The following is an 18,538-nucleotide window of genomic DNA, read 5'->3' as shown; positions in this document are numbered from 1 at the left end:
TGTGCCGGAAAACACAGCCGGTGTTTCATTGTTTACATTCCCGGAAGATGACAGTCAAGCTTTACCATTGGCCTGTGGAGAACTGGGACAACAGAGACTCTTACCAGGAGGACTTTGAGTTGGATGCGCAGACGCGGTACCGTGAGTACGCATGCAGCTGCGGCTTCCAAACATTTGATCGCTTGCCCGTACGTGCGTGCCGCTATGTGCATGTCACGTACGTAACTTTGGGGACTTTGGGGAAATATATGTGCTGTATGAACTTTGGGGAGGTGAACGGTACTTTGGGCTGTGGGATTGAGTGTGTTGTGCAGGTGTTTGAGTTGTATTGGCGGGTTATATGGACGGGAGGGGGGAGGTGTTTGTTCTACGGGATTAATTTGTGGCATATTAAATATAAGCCTGGTTGTGTTGTGGTTAATAGAGTATGTATATGTCTTGTGTTTATTTACTGTTTTAGTCATTCCCAGCTGAATATCAGGTCCCACCCGCCTCTCACAGCATCTTCCCTATCTGAATCGCTCCCACTGTCCTCTAGTCCTTCACTCTCACTTTCCTCATCCATGAATCTTTCATCCTTGCTCAAATTAATGGGGAAATCGTCGCTTTCTCGGTCCGAATAGCTCTCGCTGCTGGTGGCCATGATTGTAAACAATGTGCAGATGTGAGGAGCTCCACAACCTGTGACGTCACGCTACTCGTCTGCTACTTCCGGTACAGGCAAGGCTTTTTTATCAGTGACCAAAAGTTGCGAACTTTATCGTCGATGTTCTCTACTAATTCCTTTCAGCAAAAATATGGCAATATCGCGAAATGATCAAGTATGACACATAGAATGGACCTGCTATCCCCGTTTAAATAAGAAAATCGTATTTCAGTAGGCCTTTAAACTACTATTATCATACAGGAGCCATCTGTTGGTCTCCATCTTCAAGTACTGACCTTAAATAGACAAAAGAGTTAACGAGTATGTATAATAACACTCTAAAACTAAAACAATGTCAAATTGCTTACTCTTGAAATAGACAATAATCGAGAATGAACAGTAAGAAGTTTGCATAACGATACCATCGTCTGTTTAAAAAGTTGGTATCAAAAAAGTTGGTATCAAATTGTGATTCTCTCCGGTCTTTTTTTATTTTGGTTCCTCTTACGGTTTTTCTTGTTGTGACTTTACTACTGTTGCTGAGCACTGTTCTCCTCACTTGTTTAGCGGTTGGAAACTAGGAGGCTCACCTGTCCCTGATTGCCAATCAGGAAAGTTTATCTGCCAGTGTCGCCTTATTTTGTTCATTGTCCAATGCCTTGTCTTGTGCTGTTTGGGTTTTGGCCTTAGAACCTATCTTGTCCTGCCTTGCTTTGTTTCTGTCGCATCTTTTGCTCAGCCGTCATCTACTGCTGCAATAATGCTGATGCGTCTCTGGTTCTGCTATGTAAATACAATTGAATACATTGTCATTGATTGATTGACACATTTTTCTCCATAGTTTGTAAAAACAAAAACAAAGTTAAAGCAAATGTATGAATTTAATCCTTTAGATGCCCAATGAGATGATGTTTAACAAGGTCCGCTAATGTCCTGCATTCTAAATCTGTTTTGTTTGACGTTTGAGTCATATTTTTCATACATTTGTCAGGTTGTAATCCCTAATTTTGGGGCATTTAACTTGAGTGTGGCATTCATTTCATATGATGTGTGTCTTGAATGTGTCACATCCCCTACAAGAGGGTTTCTTAACATTTTGTCCACAGGGCCCAACTTTACCACTACAGAGGGGCTTGGGGCCCACTCAAATATTACCATTAATCATCCTACTCTTGATTTTAATCATATTCCATAGTTATATTTAACTTACTTACAGTTTACAACCTTCTCTAATGATATGAAACAGTGCGTCAATCACTAGTATTATTATTTAATCAGTTAACGCAATTATTTGGGCTTAGGTCCGACTGATTAGAAAACAGAAGGGACTCATAAATAGCTGACACAAAATAAATGTAAATACAATTAAGTTTTGCTAAAATGAACTAAATTAATAATAAATGTGTTTGTTTACTAAATTGTCAATGACACTACTGTAAAGTGTGTATATTCACCACTTTAGTCAACATTTTTGCATTGAGAGGGAAACTGAACTTATTTTTGGAATTGTGCCTATTATTCACAATCCTTATGTAAGACAAGCACACATATGGTATAATTTTATTTTTTATGCATTCTAACTCGTAGATAAACACTAGCAAAAGTCAGCTAACGAAGGAGGCTAATGGAGTCGCTCTATTCCGTTTATAAGACGCTCTAAAAAACATCCATCAGTATTTTGTATACACGCTGTAAGTATATATGTAATGTAATAACAGGCACATTCATTATAACATGTAATATTTACGTATTTTACTCATTTTAAGCATATGGGGCGCATTGATTTCCCAAATGCATCACAACATTCTCTTTTTCCTTCAACAATAACAAATCCTGCAAATCACGGCAGACTTTGTGAAAGACAACAAGCATAATAAAACAGTCGCTTACTGTACAATGTCTGCCCTCACTGGGATGCCGATTTATGGGACGTCTGTATCTTCCCGTATAGATTAAGAAATAATCATAATCCTTGCGAAAAGTAAAACAAAAGTGGGTGCATAGGAGCCTCCTTTGGTGTCTTCCTTGCTATCTGCGAGTATAAGACATGAAAGTTGACCAATTTCTCGGTTTATGTCTAAATCCTTCTACAATCCAGGTGAGAAGCGTGATTTATAATCTAGTATTAACTTTCACCAGCTCAAAGACGATGCTTTTTAGTCCGTTTTATGGGCGCAATAGACACATTGACATCATGGTTCCCGTTAGTTCCATCGTTAGATAGATAGATACTTTATTGATCCCCCATGGGAAATTCCGGTTTACAGTACAATTCTGTTCAAGATTAGACAAACAATGAACAGGGAGACGGAACAGGTAGGAAAAAGGTGAACGCTAGGGGGGCGAGTAAAAAAAAAAACAGTTTCAGACTGGGCTTTTGGGCAGTGGTCAAGACTGGGGCCAAGGAAATAAAATCAAACTTTTATGTATGTTTATCTGAGAGTTACAATGCATAAAAAAAGACATGTTATTTTCTCTCGTAGGGATTGTGAATGATAGGCACCATAAAAAAAAAAATACACTACCCCTTTTAGTAAATGGTCAATAAAATAAAGTACAAATGAAAATACAGCTTCACCACTTTAGTCATAATTTTTGCACTTAAAACTTCTCTATGACTTTAGCTCCAGACAATTTATGTTTGTTTGATGTTGTCATTACTGCCACAAGTGGTGCAAAAATGTATTACAACTGAGTAGCACTGTGGGTCATACGGACCACAGCTGAGAAACATATATTTTTGTTATGAGACACAGCATAACAATCACTGTGGCTTATTAAACATAACGTTTCTGATCTGAGTTACTGAAATTATGTGTCGTTTTTGTTGTTGTTTTTTTTTACACAGTTTGAGGGTATTCATGAGAAGGAAGACGAAAAAAATAAAAAAGGAGGCGGTCTAATTGAATCAGAGTTGGTGACGTTGGAGGCAGAGGAACAATAGTGGTAGAAAGAGCGGCTTGGCCTCTACCACTAACCTTCACATGCATATTAAAAGCAAGGTGCCACCGCATGCAAATTAGAAGTCGCCGGCTAAAGCGACGTTACAGAAGCTGCGCCATTGAACTCTTCGCAGCCGGCTTGTGGCAAGATAGGTTATACGCCATAAATAGCCCATTTGGCCGCCAGCCAGGAGAGGAAAGAAGGCGACGCCGACTTACTCGCGACGAGGAGAAGGCCTTTTATTGTGTTATGACGGACAGACACGGGCAGATACAGCCTTTGCTTTCCAGATTAATTAAAGAAAGGATCAATTAACAGTGATGAAAACCATGGCGGCGCGCTGACTAGCTGATAGGCCAATCAAGCCTTGAAATGCAGAGTAGTTGGCATGTTTTATCTCTACAAACTTAATTGCAATTTTCCAGAGGGAATGACGTGATCAAAAGCCGCACGTGGATAAAGTATTTATTTGATGCATTCGCTCTCCGATTTCTGGACGGAGGCTTTATTGTATTTATAGGAGCACCGTTTGGCAGCACACGCTCCCTAATTTCACCGTTTACTCTCACTTTTATCGCGGTAATTGCGAAACACTCGTCAACGTTAGCTTTTGCTGAGTGGCAGGAAGCTGAGGACAATTTGTCCAACACAGCACAGTTGTGCCAGACACGCGCCGCCATTTCCATACGAGGACAGCGAAAACACCTGCTCAGTGGCCTTGTGGTTAGAGTGTCCGCCCTGAGATCGGTAGGTCGTGAGTTCAAACCCCGGCTGAGTCAAACCAAAGACTATAAAAATGGGACCCATTTCCTCCCTGCTTGGCACTCAGCATCAAGGGTTGGAATTGGGGGTTAAATCACCAAAAATGATTCCCGGGCGCGGCCACCGCTGCTGCTTACTGCTCCCCTCACCTCCCAGGGGGTGAACAAGGGGAGAAGGTCAAAATGCAGAGGACAAATTTCAGTGTGACAGTCATTGGTACTTTAACTTTAACTTTAAATGTAGAGATGTGCGATAATATCGGCCGATAAATGCGTTAAAATGTAATATCGGAAATTATCGGTATCGTTTTTTTATTATCGGTATGGTTTTTTTTAATTTTTTTTTATTAAATCAACATAAAAAACACAAATACACTTACAATTAGTGCACCAACCCAAAAAACCTCCTTTATTCACACAAAAAGGTTGTTTCTTTCTGTTATTAATATTCTGGTTCCTACATTATATATCAATATATATCAATACAGTCTGCAAGGGATACAGTCCGTAAGCACACATGATTGTGCGTGCTGCTGGTCCACTAATAGTACTAACCTTTAACAGTTAATTTGACTCATTTTCAATACTTACTAGTTTCTATGTAACTGTTTTTATATTGTTTTACTTTCTTTTTTATTCAAGATTTTTTATTTATTTATTTATCTTATTTTATTAATTTTTTTAAAAAGTACCTTATTTTCACCATACCTGGTTGTCCAAATTAGGCATAATAATGTCACTTGTGTTAATCCCACGACTGCATATATCGGTTGATATCGGTATCGGTTGATATTGGTATCGGTAATTAAAGAGTTGGACAATATCAGAATATATATATAGGATATCGGCAAAAAGCCTTTATCGGACATCCCTATTTAAATGTATAGGCTGCAGTACACAACAAACAGTGCAAGAGCTGAAATACAAATACAAATATTCTGGCAAAACATATCTGTAAAATAAATGGGAAGGAAAAAAAAAATTATATAAATAAAAAACTGCAGCTTTATTCTTGCACCCGAGTCTCATTTGAAAGTATGCATTCGGTTCAGTTTGTCTTAAGTGAGTTGCCGTAGTCAGAGAGTACGGCCATTAAGGCTAGTCCTTTATGGAGTATTTATTTTGTAAGTATCGTATTAAACATCAGCTGTTTGATTGTAACGTTCATATTAGTTGTGTTATTTCATTGGCATGATTAGAGGAGTGGAAATGGCCCTACGAAATCGCCAATGCTAACTAGTAGCATGTATATGGCATATCCAATGTAAATTAGCATTAAGCTAGCGCCTTTGTTACAATCTATATATTTCATGTTGTAACTTCACAGAAAATGTATTTTGTGTCTCATGTAAGTTATACCGACATACTTTGTATTTGTATGACCAGTTGTTCTTGTGCTTTAGGTAAAACGACCTCAAGTGGAGTGTTTGGTGACTGCTAAGCAAGAATAGACCCAAGCAAGCAGAATAATGATGACTAATAATGAAACAACCCCCGCGACCCCAAAAGGGACAAGCGGTAGGAAATGTAAGTACAGTCTTACCTCGTGATAAGAGTCGAATTGGTTGTGTGATGCTTGAAAAAGTAATTGTATTGCGAAACGGGGATGGATGGATTAATTTTTTTCCATGGCGATGATTTAATTGATCAATTGGTTCACCTGTCTCTGATTGGCAATCTGAGCACACCTGTTCCAAGTTGCCAGTCAGGCCCTGCCCTTCTGTCAGCGCTGGATCATTATGGAAGTATTATTGTAGCAAAATTATTGAATCCAAAATTTTTTTTAAATAAATACATTTACTCTGCGCTCACATGTAACGTGTCTTTTACAAAGAAAAACTAAGACTAAGAAATACTGTATGAAAACAGTACAATTTAATTTACTACAAACAACAACAGCAGTTTTATGAGGTAATGGAATAATAATGTACAACATGTATCTTCGAGAGCAGACTTCTATGGCATCGCCTTCCAGCTGCTTCTCTGTCAAACACACCATCAGCAGCTTCTCCATATTTCCATGGATGATTGTTCGTTGTTTAGATATTATGTTAACATCTTCGTCTCTCCTCATCGACTCATTCGGCCTCAGTACGGTGGAGAGTAGCAGTGATATGCCACGACTGCTTCAGTAAGTCGGCTACACGCTTGTCATGTTTTTGATGATTTTTTTTCTTTAATTCAATGAATATCAGCCACTTGTTCTTCTCAGGACCGGATGTTTTGGTCAAATCTTACGGGGTTCACTGTGACATTCGCTGCGCCAACTATTCGTGGGTGATGCTCGTCACTTACCGTATTTTTCGGACTATAAGTCGCAGTTTTTTTCATAGTTTGGCCGGGGGTGCGACTTATACTCAGGAGTGACTTATGTGTGAAATTATTAACACATTACCGTAAAATATCAAATAATATTATTTAGCTCATTCACGTAAGAGACTAGACGTATAAGATTTCATGGGATTTAGCGATTATGAGTGAAAGATTGTTTGGTAAACGTATAGCATGTTCTATATGTTATAGTTATTTGAATGACTCTTACCATAATATGTTACGTTAACATACCAGACACGTTCTCAGTTGGTTATTTATGCCTCATATAACGTACACTTATTCAGCCTGTTGTTCACTATTCTCTATTTATTTTAAATTGCCTTTCAAACGTCCATTCTTGGTGTTGAGTTTTATCAAATAAATTTCCCCCAAAAATGCGACTTATACTCCAGTGCGACTTATATATGTTTTTTTCCTTCTTTATTATGCATTTTCGGCTGGTGCGACTTATACTCCGGAGCGACTTATAGTCCGAAAAATACGGTAAATGTTTGCTTGTAACCTAAAGCCGACAGGCAGCTCGTATCCCCAAAACACTCTTAAGTTAGTCATATCATAAGGTACCAGTGTACCTAATTAAAAATACAAACAATTAGGATTGTCAACAATGTTCCAATCCAGTCCTGAAGATGGCGGTAGTGAATATTCCAAACTGGTTGTTTACCATACAGATAAAGGGCACACTTTGTACATGTTACACTGGGTAGTGATCAAATATAATTACTATAGCAACTACTTGCAAACTCTGCAGATATGTATTTCTACAAATTGATATATTATGACCCTTGTTTTGTTTTTAATATTTTATTTTAAAGTTTTGACCTTGTTTCGAAAACTATGAACATCCATACATGATATATATATATTTTTATACACTGCTTTTTATATTTTACCTGACACATTAAGTATTTGGACAAAGTATCGGCAATACAGATACCAGCCTGACTTTTACTTGGAAAGAAAATTAGTGGTAATGCAACTAACCCGACCCACTGTAATATAAACCTGGGATGTCCAAACTTTCTGACTGGGGGGGCCGCATTGGTTTTGAAAAAGTATGGCTGGGGCCCAAAAGCGGACTGCATGCAAAATAACCATATATATATATATATATATATATATATATATATATATATATATATATATATATATAATGTATATCCATCCACCCATTTTCTACCGCTTATTCCCTTCGGGGTCGCAGGGGGCGCTGGAGCCTATCTCAGCTACAATCGGGCGGAAGGCGGGGTACACCCTGGACAAGTCGCCACCTCATCGCAGGGCCAACACAGATAGACAGACAACATTCACACTCACATTCACACTAGGGCCAATTTTATATATATATATATATATATATATACATGTATATATGTGTATGTATATATATATATATATATATATATATATATATATATATATATATATATATATATATATATATATATATATATATATATATACAGTATATATAGTCAAGGTTTCTGTGGTTTATCCGTTATGCAGTGCTCAATACGGGGGTAGAGCGGAATATACGTTAGGTCAGGAAAAAACACAGAGGCTATTTCATCCCTACAAGCCTGTTTTGCAGGTTTCCCTACCCGTCAGGGGATTTTGAAATAAAAATCTAACGTATATATATATATATATATATATATATATATATATATATATATATATATATATATATATACATATATATATATATATATATATATATTATAATGGATTTACAATTAAAAATAGGTTATTAAGAGTATGTAAAAGTTCAACTCCTACCTTGTTTACTTCCGTGACAACCTCCTTAAGGTTTTTTAATCAATCAGAAATATCAAGCAGCTAAAATGCGGCAAATATGGAGAAGTGTGGGGTGAGTGTTTAGCATTTTTCACATCATCCCTTGTAATGGATTTATGGGTGTAATTTTTATTTATTATTATGTTTATTGGACGTTTTTTTCTATAATATCCACAAAGTTCAATGAGCTGGTGGAGTTATGTGTGATCATGTTTGTTGAATTTTTGTACTGGTTGATTTTTTTTTTTTCTGCACTGTGACTAGGGAAGGTTCTTTGGTTTGGGTCATACAAGTAAATGTTGTGCTTCAAAGTACAATTAATGGCATAGTTATTTTTGGCGTCAAAATGGGAGCAATCAGACTACTAGATATCTATATTTATTATGGATTCACTGCTCCGGTCAAATTGTTTATTAAACTCGTGCCATCTCGCGGGTCAAATTGAAGACGCCAGCAGGCCGCATTTGGGCAGCGGGCCGTAGTTTGGACACGCCTGATATGCTGAATTTCCCCCAGGGATCGATAAAGTACTTTCTATTCTATTCTATTCTATATAGACAATTTTAAAATGCGGCATTTTTGCTATTGTTCTCCAAACTAACCATATGAGACTCATTAGTTTACATTCTTTCAACGTAATGTGTGAGCTGGTTTAGTGCGGACACATGAAGGAGGGAGGAGGACAGCAGTCACACACAAATAACAACATAATGGATGGTTAAAGAGCATCCTTGATTACCTTATATATGACGTCATGAGGCCTCCAAATAATACCGAATGTAGAGGATACTCTGCAAGAGCCGATTAAGTCTTCCCTTAGGCCATGCCTCGCCCATTGTGAGAATATTTACATCGTTGATCCGTGATCAGCTAACGCACACAAACAAACACGCACACGAACATCCTGGTAACATTTGAAGACAAACATGCTATTAAAAATAAGACAATGCAACAAAATAAAGTTGCATTGGTGGTCTTTTGGAGTGTCTCCATGTGCTTTGTTTTGAATAATTTATCCAGTTATTATAACAGCATTAGCTCAGATTAAACACGTACACACATTGTCATTACCTTGGGAACACAGCCCGCCAAAAGCTCATTTCCTGTTGAGGAGGAAGGCCTAACCCCGATTGACCCTCAGATACATTCCCATTAGCATGGGACCATGTTTAAGGCTGCGCTTATTGAGCTAGCTAAGCTGGAATATGCAGCCCCGGCTTTGAGGCGGGGCGCCACTGTACTTTTAGCGGCCGGCTGTTTATTATTTCCCACACAAGTCATGTCCGGAAATAAGGAAACAGGAAGTTGAAACGGTGACTCACAGGATTTTTAGGGGTATTTTAATGGCGGTCCCTCGAGGAGAGGGGATATTTATTTATTTCAACTCCTATCCTGCGTCGTCTTGTCAAATCTGAACGGGCGCAATGTTCAGAATGTGCAGATGTACGCACGTCACGAGATGGAAGAGAAGCCTAAGTGAGTCTGTCACGGTGATTATGTAGTGATAGTTGAGGACTATCAGACCCTCGGCGCGCTCACTCGCCGCCAGTCGGATCCATTGCGGACATAAAGAGTCTCCTGTGTGCCGCCGGGTAGATTGAAAAGACACACTTTACTCTAATGGCCATCGTTTGGCCAAATCACATACATTTTATGCTGATATAACTCCGTATCAGCGCACACCTTGTGATTATTCTAGTCTACAGTGGCAGTGAATGCTGATGAAGTCTTCTAGCGTGTCCAAAGTGCGTTCCAGGGGCCATTTCTAGCCCACAGCCTGATTTCTATTGACCCGTGGCACATTCTAAAAATACAGTTTGGAATAGAAAAGTAAATATTACTGTATTTTCCGGGCTACAGAGTGCACCAGTACATAAGCCCTGCTCACTAAATTTTATAGGGAAAAAAATATTAGTAAACATTTTAGCCGCAGAGGACTATACGCCACATATATGTCTGTTGTGAAATTACAAAACCCAAAACCAGTGAAGTTGGCACATTGTGTAATCCATAAAAAAAAATAGAATACAATGATTTGCAAATCCTTTTCAACTTATATTCAATTGAATAGACTGCAAAAACAAGAGATTTAATACTCGAATTGAGAAACTTTTTTTTGTTGTTGCAAATAATCATTAACTTAGAATTTAAAAGCAGCAACACATTGCAAACAAGTTGGCATTTTTACCACTGTGTTACATGGCCTTTCCTTTTAACAACACCCAGTAAATGTTTGGGAACTGTGGAGACCAATTTTTGAAGCTTTTCAGGTGGAATTATTTCCCATTCTTGATTGATGTACAGCTTAAGTTGTTCAACAGTCCGGGGTCTCCGTTGTGGTATTTTAGGCTTTAGGTCTGGACTACAGGCAGGCCAGTCTAGTACCTGCACTCTTTTACTACGAAGCCACACTGTTGTAGCATGTGACTTGGCCTTGTTTCACTGAAATAAGCAGGGGCGTCCATGATAACGTTGGGGTTTGTAGTTATTTACACATAAATATTTAGTAAATGTTTATATTTACATACTTTAAATTGTTTCCAAACAGTGCCTGTAAAACGGCTGATCAGAAAAAACTGAAATTCATTGTCATGAACACACTAGCTGCGGAAGCTAGCTCTCCAATCAGCTAAACAACTCAATAACTCCACGCTGATGTTTTGGTGAATTTACTGAGGAATTTGCAAAACTGAAACAATACAAACAGAATGCCATTGTAAGTTAATAACACTAACACAGACACTCATAAAAGTGTTAGCATTTTAGCTAATGCCAACAACGCTAGCTTGGTTACATTTACGATAGCAAATATGCATGAAAACAGACATCACCCATGGGACAGTTCAGTAATTATGAATAGTTTTAGTTATATTGTAGAACTTACAAACGTTGCTTGGAGTGATTGATGAAGAATCCATATGAGCAGAAACGCTTTAGACGATTAGGAGACGGAACGGTACTTTTACTTCCGGTTGAAAGCACAAAACGGAAGGAAATACTGTAGACGTTCACCCTGCAACACTTGCAGTGAGCAACGTCGTCCAAAGGATGTGTGAATGTATGAATGTGTGTGTGTGTGAATGGGTGAATGTGGAAATAGTGTCAAAGCGCTTTGAGTTCCTTAAAAAGGTAGAAAAGCGCTATACAAGTACAACCCATTTACCATATAGCACAAACAATAACACACCTTTCAGGGTCTGTAGAAAACTATAGGTTGAATATAAACAATTATCGCTGTTAGCGAAGAAACATCAATAAATTAGCCACTCTTTTATAAGCCACAGAGTGTAAAGCGTAGGAAAAAAAGTTGCAGCTTATTGTTCAGAATTTATAGTACATATGTCATTTAAAAATATATATCTACAATGTTACAAGGCTGTTTTTTCCTTAATATACGTACAATTGACCTACATTAGATTGGTTTTAACATGTGTATCCCACAAAAAGTCCTAACATACCTCACTTATTTTCGAAAAACGCTTGAAAAATATTTTTGCCACTTTAAATGAATCAATCTTCAAAGACTACTGAGTTGTTTTAATTTTAGTAGTATTTAATCCTATTTAACATGATGTAAAATACATTTGGGTGTAGGACGGGGGTCGGCAACCCGCGGCTCTAGATCTTTAGAGCCTAGTGGCTCCCTGGAGCTTTTTCACAAATGTATGAAAATGGAAAAAGATAAGGGGAAACAGATTTTTTGTTTTGTTTTAATATGGTTTCTGTAGGAGAACAAACATGACACAAACTTTTGTAATTGTCAGAAAGCCCGCTGTTTGTATTAAACATGCTTCACTGATGATAGTATTTGGTGAGCGCCGTTTTGTCCTACTAATTTTGGCGGTCCTTGAACTCACCCTAGTTTGTTTTTCTTTCTCCAAAGCTGCCACAGAAAGACGTAATTTATGCCACTCCTTTTTTGTCTAATTTTTCATGCTATGCGTGAATGCACAAACGTGAGCTTTGTTCATGTTATTGACTTGTTGGAGTGCTAATCAGGTATATTTGGTCAGTGCATGACTGCAAGCTAATCAATGCTACCATGCTATTTAGGCTAGCTGTATGTACATATTGCATCATTATGCCTCGATTGTTGAGCTCATATTTGAAGAGAGAGAAGCGGCAGGTCAACTGGTATATTTAAAAGTATATAAATTAGTTTTGAGGTGAGACTTAAATGTTTTGGAGTATTTATTTTGTCAGATTTACTTATTTTGGAGGTAAAAATAGCCCTGTTATTTTTTTTGCTAACACAAATGTCCACTGCAGAGGACCTACAAGTGTAATTTCCGGTTCTCAGGTTATCATCACAATTTTTACTGTAGTTACATTAAAAAAAGAGCAAGAACCACCTAAGGAAAGAGAAAAAGACCTCAATCCTTAAATTTCTCATTTTTCACACGATATTTGGAAATGTAAATAATGCAAAAGCATTTCATGTTTTTTAGGCAAGCAGCAGTGATGGTCTTAGCATGAAAACAGAGTCTGGCAGCCAGCAGTAGTCGTACCATTTTTACAGCCATTTATGTGAAAATGGCAACATAATGCAATAACATTTGCCCGGCAACTGTTTTGATTAGCATGGGATGCTGTGCCGAGTTGCAGTTCCATGCTGAAAACACAATATTAGCCTCCATCATTGGAGGCTACTAACAGGGATTCCCTTTCAGGGTTTTCAGGGAGGAGGAAGAAAATCAAATTAGCCAGCCAGACATCCAATTTGTGGTTTCGTGTAGTCAAATGTGGCACACTTCGGAATATGCTGGGGGCCACCGAACAAATGTCTCGTTCATGTCACATAACAGAAATAAAAACGCAGTGAAATATCAGTTAAGGAAGATAATGAAACTCCTAATGCAAAGGCTGCAAATCCACTGTGAATAATAATGCATTTCCATTAAAAAGGCCCATTAAAGTAATTGTTGATCAATAAACAAGTTAGCTCAGCATAAAGTCAACGATGTGTGTTGAGCACATAGATCCTCATCAGCTAAATCATATCAGATGGACTATTGACAGCATCCTGTCAATAGCGGCACCCTCCGAGGGCTCGGCTATTTGCACATTGACTGATTGACTGTTTCTTAATAGACACATAATTGGTGACAAAGACCTTCCAATGAGGTGGCATTTGCCAGAGCGTTTGTGGTAATTCACAGCCTGTCCCATTTTCTGTTGGACACCGGCCCGACGCCGTGATGAGAAGCGCGGACTGGTGGTGGATTTTCCAGCGCGTATGAAATAGCAGAGGTATAATCGCAATGAATAGAAGGCAAACAAGGCGGACATGTAGGATGGAAATGTGGAGGAGGCAATATGGCGCGTCTGCAACTTTGACCCTGATATAACATTATTCATTGGCTGTATTATTGCCGGCGTGTTGCTCCCATCGCAGGCTGTGGACATTGTTGATGGATAGTAATTTTCACGTGGCACTTTTCCTACCTTATTTATCTGCTCTGCAGTCCGACAAAAGCATTACGACCCTCATCAGACACTTTGCAGCTGCTTGTTGTGATTGGACAAGAAAGACACTCGGTAGGGCGCAGACCTCGGCCTGAACGGAAATATTGTCCCTAGCGACACAAAATATTCCTAAACATTTTTAATTCAGAGTGCATCTTTGTTCGCCAGTGTCATCACGTAATACCCACAATGCATTAATGCAACTTACCTGACTTTGTGGATTCTTTGCTGACGTTTATAACTGGCGAGAGGATGGACTGCATGCATTTCATGACATGTTTAAAATACCCAATCCAACTTTATTTGTCCAGCACTTTCAACGACTCAGTGGCCTAGTGGTTAGAGTGTCCGCCCTGAGATCGGTAGGTTGTGAGTTCAAACCCTGGCCGAGTCATACCAAAGACTATAAAAATGGGACCCATTACCTACCTGCTTGACACTCAGCATCAAGGGTTGGAATTGGGGGTTAAATCACCAAAAATGATTCCCGGGCCCGGCCACTGCTGCTGCCCACTGCTCCCCTCACCTCCCAGGGGATGATCAAGGGTGATGGGTCAAATGCAGAGAATAATTTGGCCACACCTAGTGTGTGTGTGACAATCATTGTTACTTAAACTTTTAAACAACAGTGGGCCAAAGTGCTGTACAGAATAATTAATAAAAGATAGGATAAATAAAAAGCACAGAAACTCACCAAAGGTAAAACAAATTTAAAAAACCCTGACATAAAATGAAAATACAAAAAAGCTGGGACGATCTGTCACTTCATTTCTATTTGTTTCCTTGTTTTGTATTGTTATGTATAATTAAACTCTTCTTACCTGCTCTCTGTTCTCCTGGGTCCTGCATCTTGAGGTCACTAATCCGGTAGCCATGCGAGTTCCTCACAAAAGCATTGATAAACATAACCAAATTAACCAAAATAAAACCTTATAAAATGTAATAAATAAAAACTAAGTTAGAGCAATACAATAAGTAAAAGTTACAAACTACGTCAACAGAACCAAAGGACAAAGAACAGAGATGGAAGGGATTAAGACAGATCATTCCACTGTTCTTGAGCCACGATACACACAAATGTTTGTGCATTACAGGTTTTTTGTCTGCCTTTGTGGATTATTTTGACTTGATCTGGTTATTCTTTAACACCTGCATTCCACTGGAAGTGAAGTTATCATTAATAACGAGTGAGAGGTAATTCCACGGTAATTTTATGACTTGTCTACTGTATGGTTGTATGATATACCAGTACTAATATGGCACCGTAGTACTACTTAATTAAAATAGGTACCGTATTTTTCGGACTATAAGTCACAGTTTTTTTCATAGTTTGGCCGGGCTCCAGTGCGACTTATATATGTTTTTTTCCTTTTTTATTATGCATTTTCGACAGGTGCGACTTATACTGCGGTGCGACTTATACGCCGAAAAATACAGTACTATACTTCTTCTGAAAGATACTGGTACTTGTCATTGTCCTGGACACACTAGCTGCAGAAGTTAGCTCTCCATTCAGCTAAACAGACTCATGGACTCCACGGTGATGTTTTGGTGAATTTACTGAGGAATTTGCGAAACTGAAACAATACAAACAGAATGCCATTGTAAGTTCATAATACTGTCAGGTTTAAACACTGATGACATCTATTAAACAGACGAGAAGCAAGGAATCATGCAGAGACAGAGTTCAATTTGGCTCATATGAGGAGAGACGTGTTTTGGGCTGTACTGTAGTTACAGATCCAAACTACGTTCTAAAAGTCCAGCCCACGTGCTTCCTCTATTTATTTGGGAGGTCCCTGGTTACGTCACTGAAGCTGTCACTGAGGGAAGGGGGGTAATCTCAACAGCTCCAGTTAGACACAATATATGACTATTAATAAAATGCAAATGTGTTGACGCTGGTGATATCGCCCCATCTCTGCTTTGTCTGCGTCCCAGTACTCAATGTTCGGCCTTGGCAGTCAACAGGCCAAGTCTGGACATAACACTGATACGAGACGACTTGCAATCTTTTGGATTGCCAACTTTGCACAGATATAAAAATACAGCTTCAGCACAATTGATAATAGCAACTATAGCAACGGCCCTTAAGCATAAAGTTGTGTGGTAATATATACATGATTATTCTAACAAATACTAATATAGACACTCATAAACGTGTTAGCATTTTAGCTAATGCTAACAACACTAGCTTGATTACATTACGATAGCACGTAAAAATATGCATGACAACATTCCAACAGACATCACCCATGGGACAGTTCAGTAAGTATGAATGGCGACAAATAAAGTACATTCCTCACAAGTATCATGCGTGCAGGACATGCTTTATTACACAACGTAGGAGGATGCAATAGCTCACCGCTAACAGCAAGCTAGCGCTACTGGATGTAAACAAATGCCAGGGGTGGATCTACACATACATTGACTGTAACGATACCAAGTACGAGACCCGTATGTCGTCGATACTACTTATCACTCCATGACTGATTAATTACATTGTTATTGTTCATATCACAAAACCTTTTGTCGTTTTTTTAGATTGTTTATAAACCCAGGAAATACATTCCTGGACAGGGGAGAACTTTAAATATGACCAATGTATGACCATGTAGCTACTTGGTAATGGATGATACCAAAACGTGTCATATCACCTAAAACTCATGTAAAGTATCCAAACAACAGAAGAATAAGTGATTATTGCATTTTAACAGAAGTGTAGATAAACATGTTAAAACAGAAAGTAAGCAGCTCCATCCATCCGTCCATTTTCTACCGCTTGTCCTTCATCATTTTGACAAAATAATAGAATGGGAAATGAAACAATGTGTTACTGCATACGTCAGCAGACAAATTAGGAGCCTTTGTTTGCTTACTTACTACTAAAAGACACGTTTTCGAGTATGTTTACTATCTTAATTAATGTCAAATTGTTATTTTATTGAACTAAGAAATACATGTTTATGTATCATAAGATTTTCTGTTAGAATAAAGCCAATTATAACCATTTAGTGTGGTGCCCTTTATTTTAAAAAGTATAACAATACATTTTGCCAAACCTAGTTTACAGTAGGTGTCGCCGAAGCCTAGTTTTGACTTCTTGTGGTTCATCTGTTACTCTTGCTGCCAGTAGAAGTAGAAGTTATCATTAATAACAAGCAAGAGGAAGTCTCTTTGTAATTTTAGGACTTGTCAATGGAACGTCTCGTCAAAAGCCTGATTTTTGACTTTGTCAATCATTTTGACTTTTGGTTATTCTATTACACCTGCTACCAGTAGAAATTCAAGTTATCAATCATAACAAGCGAGAGGAAAGATCAAGGAATTTTATGACTTGTTTATAGTGTGTGTCATTAAAACCTGGTTTTGACTTTGTGCATTATTTTGAGCTGTTTTGGTTATTCTAAAACACCTGCTGCCTGTAGAAGTAGAAGTTATCATTAATTATGAGCGAGAAGAAGGATCATGATCATTTTATGAGTAGTCCACAGAACATGGCGTCAAAGTTGGGTTTTGACTTTGTGGATTATTTTGACTATTTGTGGTTATTCTGTTACATTTGCTGCCAGTAGAAATAGAAGTTATCATTAATTACTAGCGAGAGGAATTAATATAATGATTGTATGACTTGTCCACAGTACATGGTGTCAAAGCCTGGATTTGACTTTGTGGAATATTTTGGCTTTTTGCGGTTATTCTGTTGCACTTGATGCCAGTAGAAGTTATCAGTAATTACTAGCGAGAGGAAGGATCATGATCATTATATGACTTGTCCACAGTACATGGCGTCAAAGCCGGCTTCCTACTTTGTTGATTATTTTTAATTCTTGTGGTTATTCTAATACACCTTCTGCCTGTAGAAGTAGAATTTATCATTAATTACTAGCGAGAAGGAGGATCATCATAATTTTATGACTTGCCCACAGTACATGGCCTCAAAATTGGGTTATGACCTTGTGGATTATTTTGACTATTTGTGGTTATTCTGTTACACTAGAGGAATTGTCATAATAATTGTATGACTTGTCCACAGTACATGGTGTCAAAGCCTGGATTTGACTTTGTGGAATATTATGACTTCTTGTGTTTATTCTGTTACACTTGCTGCCAGTAGAAGTTATCAGTAATTACTAGCGAGAGGAAGGATCATGAGAATTTTATGACTTGTCCACAGTACATGGCGTCAAAGCCGGGTTTTGACTTTGTGGATTATTTTGAATTCTTGCGGTTATTCTATTACACCTTCTGCCTGTAGAAGTAGAAGTTATCATTAATTACTAGCTAGAAGAAGGATCATGATAATTTTATGACTTGTCCGCAGTACATGGTGTCAAAGCCTGGATTTGACTCTGGAATATTTTGACTTCTTGTGGTTATTCCGTTACACTTGCTGCCAGTAGAAGTTATCAGTAATTACTAGCGAGAGGAAGGATCATGATAATTTCATGACTTGTCCACAGTACATGGAGTCAAAGCCACATTTTGACTTTGTGGATTATTTTGAATTCTTGTGGTTGTTCTATATTACCTTCTGCCAGTAGAAGTAGAAGTTATCATTAATTACTAGCGAGAAGAAGTGCCCCAATAA

General features: G+C 38.2%; 1 long non-coding RNA gene across 1 annotated transcript in view; it reads left to right on the top strand.

Annotated features, from left to right (window-relative positions):
• The first annotated feature begins 5,378 nt into the window (after nt 1-5,378).
• Nucleotides 5,379-18,538, top strand: part of LOC140676709 (uncharacterized) — a 46,658-nt gene continuing 33,498 nt past the window's right edge. Inside the window, exons 1-2 of the long non-coding RNA XR_012048601.1 lie at nt 5,379-5,474; nt 5,754-5,877. This is a non-coding gene — a long non-coding RNA (uncharacterized lncRNA). The remainder of the gene's footprint in view (nt 5,475-5,753; nt 5,878-18,538) is intronic.

This window comes from Nerophis lumbriciformis, linkage group LG29 (assembly GCF_033978685.3).
Source record: "Nerophis lumbriciformis linkage group LG29, RoL_Nlum_v2.1, whole genome shotgun sequence".
NCBI lineage: Eukaryota > Metazoa > Chordata > Actinopteri > Syngnathiformes > Syngnathidae > Nerophis > Nerophis lumbriciformis.
Note: the sequence above shows the minus strand (reverse complement) of the source record. Positions and strands in the feature narration are given on the sequence as shown.